Below are 6,527 nucleotides of genomic sequence, written 5' to 3'. Positions count from 1 at the left end.
TTGGTCACTCCCCTCCTCAGCTGGACAGGGGAGAGGAATTATAACAAAAGGCTCGTGGGTTGAGATAAGGGCAGGGAGATCGCTCACCGGTTACCGCCACAGGCAAAACAGACTTGGGGAAAATTAATTTATTACCAATCAAATCAGAGCAGGATAATGAGAAATAAAAATTAAATCTTAAAACACCTTTCCCCCACCCCTCCCTTCTTCCTGGTCTCAACTTCACTCCCGATTTCTCTCCCTCCTCCCCACCAGCGGCTCAGGGGGACGGGGAATGGGGGTTGTGGTCAGTTCCTCACCCCTTGTCTCTGCGGCTCCTGCCAGCAAACCTGCTCCAGCGTGGGCTCCTCTCTCCACGGGGCCGCAGGTCCTGCCAGGAGCCTGCTCCAGCCTGGGCTTCCCACGGGGTCCCGGCCTCCTTTGGGCACATCCCCCTGCTCTGGCGTGGGGTCCTCCCCGGGCTGCAGGTGGGCATCTGCTCCCCCCTGGACCTCCCTGGGTGCAGGGCACAGCCTGCCTCGCCATGGGCTGCCCCACGGGCTGCAGGGGAATCTCTGCTCCGGCCCCTGCAGCCCCTCCTGCCCCTCCTGCTTCCCGACCTCGGTGTCTGCACGCTCGTTGTTCTCACATATTCTCACTCCTCTCTCCAGCTGCAGAGTTTTCTTTTCCCCCTTCTTAAATACACGATCCCAGAGGTGCTGCCACCGTCGCTGCTGGGCTCGGCCTTGGCCAGCGGCGGGTCCGTCTCGGAGCCGGCTGGCGTTGGCTCCATCGGGCACGGGGGAAGCTGCTGGCAGCTTCTCACAGAAGCCACCTCTGTAGCCCCCCGCTAACAAAACCTTGCCGTGCAAACCCAATACAAAAGTATTCAAACTAGCATGATTTTCTCTGATAATGTATGAGCATGTATGTCTTTTAAAAGTGTATCATGACTTTAATAACTGTTTTGCAAAAAGGCTGCTCGTGTTCGGTAACAATACTTCTGTCATGAAACTTCCTTGAGTATTTTTAGCTTTTTCTAGTGTTTGCACTGTGAAATGGCAGTATTTAAAAATATTTGAGAAGCAAAAAATGACCCTGCTAAGAACTGAAGAGAATTGTCAGATATTTTAAATTGCTAAGAAGTAAAACTGTTAACACTTATGTCCTCACTAATTATATTCTGCATATCTACGTTCCCCTGACAACTTCTGATGCATCTGGTATCACTCTACCTAATGGCTGAGGGCTGTTATGTGACAATACAAAGCAAAAATAGTTTATTCCTCTGAAGAGCTCTGCCATTGCTTGTGGAGAAGCGTGTGATGGGATCCCTGGAAGCTGTTATGTTTTAATGCTGTAGAGTCAGAAAAGGTTTTACTGTAGTGCCCTGTAAGTCCCAGGTAGACGGATCAGTGATACACAGACTCGAAGCTTTGGTTCAGCTCCATGTATGTGTCATGATCTTCTCCTTGTTTAACGGGAATGTTCATGTTTCTCAACCCAATAAGCTGTTTAGCAGTTGTATAGGACTGAAGTCCAATGGAGACAGAAGCATCATCACTCTGCAAGAAAGCACAGGTATTCTGGGCAGGTTCCTTCAGCACTAGTTTCTATTAGAGATCAGGTTGCTGGAAACACAAAATTCACCCCACGCTTTGCCACCGAGTAGCTGATGTGTTGCTGTGCTGTGTCCAGCTGGAGCAGCTCTTTGTTTCAGTCAAGGAGAACAAATGTGTGCAGCAGAGCAAGGAGGCCTTGAGCTGAACAAACTGCTCAGTGATGCAGGGGTTTCTACAGGAGAGGCGTGTTGTGGGCTCAGGGTTGTTCTGGTGTGTCGCTGATTTGACCCAATGACACAACACTGGGCCCAAACCTCTGACAAGCCAATTCGGTCTCAATGACACTGTAGCGCCCTTAAGGGTATTTGAGGCGGGGGAGAGTGTTGTCTGATCCAAGTGAGAAGACTTACACCTCCGATTCTGCTAACATCTCCTGGGTCTTAGTGATGATTTACATTAGCATGGAGTCACCTGGGAAATGAAGTATCAAAAGCAGCTGCAGGTGGTTTTCTGATGCCAAGGGTGGCACATACCTGTGTGAAATTCTTCTCAATGTGCCTGACAGCTCAGGTTATCTGTGGAAGCTTTTAATAGGGAAAAAAATCAATTCCCTGTGTTGTCACTGCCCTACACTTGAGCACATTGCTGTTTTGAGGAAAGAACGGCTGTTTATGGGGAGAATGCATGTATCGCTTTAGCATTTGGGATTTAGCAAAACCAGTAACGGTGTCTTCATCTGGAAGAAAAACAGCTTTATGTGCAACAGAACAGCAACATATTTATTAAATCCTTGCAGGTTTAGTTCATTTACTGCACCAAGAGGCAGCTCTGTTCTTCTCAGTGCTTTTCATTTATTGCACCACGCTGTGGGACAGCACTGTCCCATCACCCAGCTGTGCTCACTAATGAGACGCAGCCCCATTGTACAGCACGCCTGAGGCCCGGAGGAGCATAACGAACGCTAGTTGGACCCCAATCCTGCTGAAGGCCACGGGAAGCGCTGGTCCATTGGTCTTTTGCTGGAAGCTGTTGACAGGATCAGGTGTACATGGAGCTGGTTTTCAGCTGTTTGTTCCTGGCCTTGTGTGTAACTCTTCCAGCAGTATTTATAAAGACAACCAGTTCGTTACTGGGTTCTGTTCAGTTTAAACCCGTTCTGAGAAGGGCTGTGGGGTGTTTTCCAGAGCCTCTCTGTGGGCGCTTGGAGATTTGCCTGCTTGTGCTGGTGACAAAAATGTTGCCTCACTACCTCCTTCGCCCTTGCTACCCCCGCAGTACCAGAACAGGCAGGAGCAGGGGCTGGATTTTCTCTTGGTTTTACTTGGCCAGAGCAAAGGCAGCAGGTTGCTGATGTGCAGTGATGAGGAAACTCCTGTTCTCTGAGGAGGCTGCACAGTTCAGAGCCAGCCCAGATCGCGTGTCAGATCCCACCGTGAACCTGCAGATCCCTCCGGTGCTTAGAAAAACTCTGATGGGGAAATCACTGGGAAACACACACTGACCATATCTTCTCCTCTCCCTGTAGTTACTGCCTGAGTAGGGATTGTTTACTTATTGCTGCCTTCCCTTCCAGAGAAGCATTTTTGAAAGGCAGATCTCTGATTCTGAAAGTTGAGGATAAAAGAAACGGAGTTGCTGAATAATTTGAGTTTATACAAAATGTATGTAGCAATGCACGTATTGACTTATTCCAGTGAATATGAAAATTTATTGTCCCTTGAACTAAATATTGACACAGACAGAGCAGTACCAATATTTATCTCTCAGGTTAATACATTTTTATATTCACCTCAACTTACATCAATATGTGCTTATTATTATTATTATAATGTTTGTCCTTCAGCAGAAGAAACTTGCATGTGGTTGAGAGGGGAAAGGAAGGATTTATTAGTATTCTTTTCCCATTTTAAACTTCATCAGATGCTTTATCCTGCACGTTGAGCGCATTGCAGCCCTCATTCAAGCAAAACCTTTATTGTTGGTTATGACACTATGCACTGGATACAGGACTGTGTGACTGATTTTGGGGAAATGCAAAGTTAACTGTCACTAGTGGAAGGGGCAGCAAAACCACCACTTCTGTTTTATAGACTAGTTGCTTGGTGGCACTTTCTGTGGTGACTGTAACTAAGAGCTACTAACGGCTCACAGAAATGAGGCATGGTGCTGAGTGCAGGACACAAATCGACAAGACTTTGATTCTGGGATCCAGCTGTGAATTGCTGCCCATGAAACGACGCTGTTAATGTTGAACAGGGGGACACCTGCAGATCTGGTAGGAGCCTTACGGTAAGCTTATCTCACGCCTGTGTTACGTGTGGCACTCAGTGCCTGCGTGCCAGCTGGAACTTTATTTATGGGCACTCTGATACCGTAGAGAACACAGTGGCCTATTTGGGCCTCCTGCATTTGTTCCAAGAAGCATATAAGGGCAAGGAGAGTGTGGCCACTTCACTGTGTCTGAAGCAGTATAATCCTGATCTGTCCTGGTGCCTTTTTATCATGGGTCTACTAGAGAACAAGGAGACAGAGGTTTCCCAGCTAGATGATAAGGGCAGCCTGCACAAAAAGGATGCAGGCATGACTGCACTGAATGTCCCAAGACTTGCTTGGGATCTTCCAATGCCTTTCAGCCCGCTTTATGCTGTAGGGACCCGTTTATGTGGCGATACAAGCTCTGGCAGTGAGGCAGAAACAGTGGAAGTTCCACAGAAGCACTGAAAAAATGCTGCTGTTCCCTGTGGATCTTGCTGAAGGGGCAGGCAATAACCAGACTGGGAGCAGTAGTAAAAGGTGTGTTCCTCTCTCCCACCCCCTGCGCATCCTTCTGCGCCTCAACAGCAGTTGCTGTTGGGCAGAGAGAGGGGTTTGAGTCCCATGAAGAGCTGGGTAGTGGCTGATCCCCAGGTATTCACCAGAAGCTAAAAGCTGAAAGCTTGGATCTGAAAAGATACCCAGCTGCTGGCAGACCAGAGAAACTTCTCCCAACTCTTACCTGCCAGAAGCAGCACTGGTAGGAAATCCTTGAGGCTGGAAAGCAGAGAAGACAGTCTCCTCCTTAAGGTGCTCCAGCCTTTCTCGGTTTATCACCGCTGAGGAAGTGCAGCCTGAATCGCTCCTGCTGCCGGCAGCAGTGCCGAGCCGTGCCGACAGCCGTTCGGTGCCATTCTGGTTGGGTTCTTTGTTGCACTTACAAGTCAGAGTCGCAGCAAAGAAAGGAACAGCTGTTTGTAAACTGACATTTAAAAGACAATTGTCAGTAGACAATAAGCATATGGTAGCTGACTTCACACATGCAGACAACTGCAGCGGCACAGAGCAGCTGCAGAGGCTGGAAGACAGCGCTGCATTGATCTGCAGTTGGGAAGGTCATCGCAGTGATTGAAGACTGTGTTGTGGCTTGACTTTTTTCTTAAAAGCTAGAGAGAGAATAAACTAGTGACGTATGTTCCTATTTCTAATAAAAAGCAAGATTTTTTTTAGTCCTGGTTAAAATAATAAACATAACATAAATACGTGCCAGAATCCCACCTCCTGAAAGTCACATTCTTAATTAGTACTGGAATCTTTGCTTTTTTCCTTCTGAATTAGTAGTGACTGGTATTATGACCATCAAGAAGCTGATTAGCAAGAAGGTGTATTTGCTTGTGTTTTTAAAGCTGTTTGTAGCAGAATCAAAGAAGGACCAAGTGCATTCCTCATGATCAGTATTGCTTTATGACAATAAACTTAATATCGAGGGATGGTCCCAGTATTTTCCTCCTTTGGGAGCCATTATCTCTCATGCACAGTTGGAAGACTTTGTGACTAAGGCACAGGGCATTAATGTCACGTTACACCTTTGGGTATAGTCAGGCCAAATACGCAAATGTGAAGTGAGCGCTAAAAAAAGTCTCCCTCTGAACCAACTGCATCGCTGCCTGCACTTGACTCATCACTCAGTAACCATATGCTTATATTCCACTGACAATTGCCATTTAAATGTCAGTTTACAAGCAGATGTTGAGAACCCGCCTTTGTGCCATTAATTAAATCACAGAAAAGCAAAGTTTGAGGTTTAAGGCTGGTTAGCTGACCTACGATGAGAGCAGAGCGGAGTCCAGCAGACCGGGACGCACCGGGGCGGTCAGGGTTACCCGACAGGGGCAGAGGAGCCTGTACACGAGGTCACTGCAACAGCCTCGGCTAATGGGCTTTGGCAGCCAAATAAAGTGTGTTGTTGGCACTTCCTAGTGGAATTATAATTTTGTAGACAATTCCAAGTTTTGTGGGATGGCTGGCAGAGGCCAGGATCAGGGGGAAATGTTGGACTGTGAAAGAAGACAGATTTAAGTGCTCAGGTGCAGAAAAAAAGACAAAAATCTATTCAATAGCAGATCAAGCAAAATATGGAAGGGTGGAGAAGGAAGCCCTCTCTACTCTACCAGACATTTGCATGTATTTAAAATCCTTCCCAATAAAGTTCATAATGAATTTAATTCAGTCCCCTATGGCCCAGAGGAATGTTCTGAGTAATAAAAAAGTATTGCTAAGGGACAGATGACTGCCAAACTCCTATTCTGTGCCAGCAATGCATATTTATATCATTAGCACTTAAACGCTAGGTTTATTTTACTACATAAATGATTCTTTTTCACATATTAAGAATTAATACTGTAAGATCCACTTGTGGGAAGTTATAATAACAATGCCTAATTGTTAAATTTGCATACTTTACTTTTAAAGAGGTTTGGGGTGTTTTTTTTTTTTTTCAGACTCAAATAATAGTTGACTGTGGTAATTTCTATTTTGGGTAAACTATTTTGTGGAAACTATTTTGCGGCTGGTTTATGGCTTAGCTCTTAAAATGATTTTAGCCAAGGATCTTTTCATGTCTTTTTTTTTTTTTTTTTTTTTTTTTACCTTGAAATATCTACATCAATGTTAAATGAATTGTAAGCTGAAACACTTACTTAAAGGTTGAGATGTATTCACATACACATAGTC

General features: G+C 46.0%; 1 long non-coding RNA gene across 1 annotated transcript; it reads right to left on the bottom strand.

Moving 5' to 3' along the window:
- Positions 1-2,299: 2,299 nt before the first annotated feature.
- On the bottom strand, positions 2,300-4,718 carry LOC116964241. The gene is made up of 2 exons (XR_004408632.1): positions 4,537-4,718; positions 2,300-3,145 (listed from the first exon to the last, which is right to left on the bottom strand). It is a non-coding gene; the product is annotated as an uncharacterized LOC116964241 (long non-coding RNA).
- Between the last annotated feature and the right edge of the window lie 1,809 nt (positions 4,719-6,527).

The sequence above is a fragment of the Tyto alba genome, unplaced genomic scaffold (assembly GCF_018691265.1).
Source record: "Tyto alba isolate M040663 unplaced genomic scaffold, T.alba_DEE_v4.0 Super-Scaffold_7, whole genome shotgun sequence".
NCBI classification, from domain to species: Eukaryota; Metazoa; Chordata; class Aves; order Strigiformes; family Tytonidae; genus Tyto; species Tyto alba.
The sequence above is the reverse complement of the archived record's forward strand: the minus strand, read 5'-3'. Positions and strand labels throughout refer to the sequence as shown.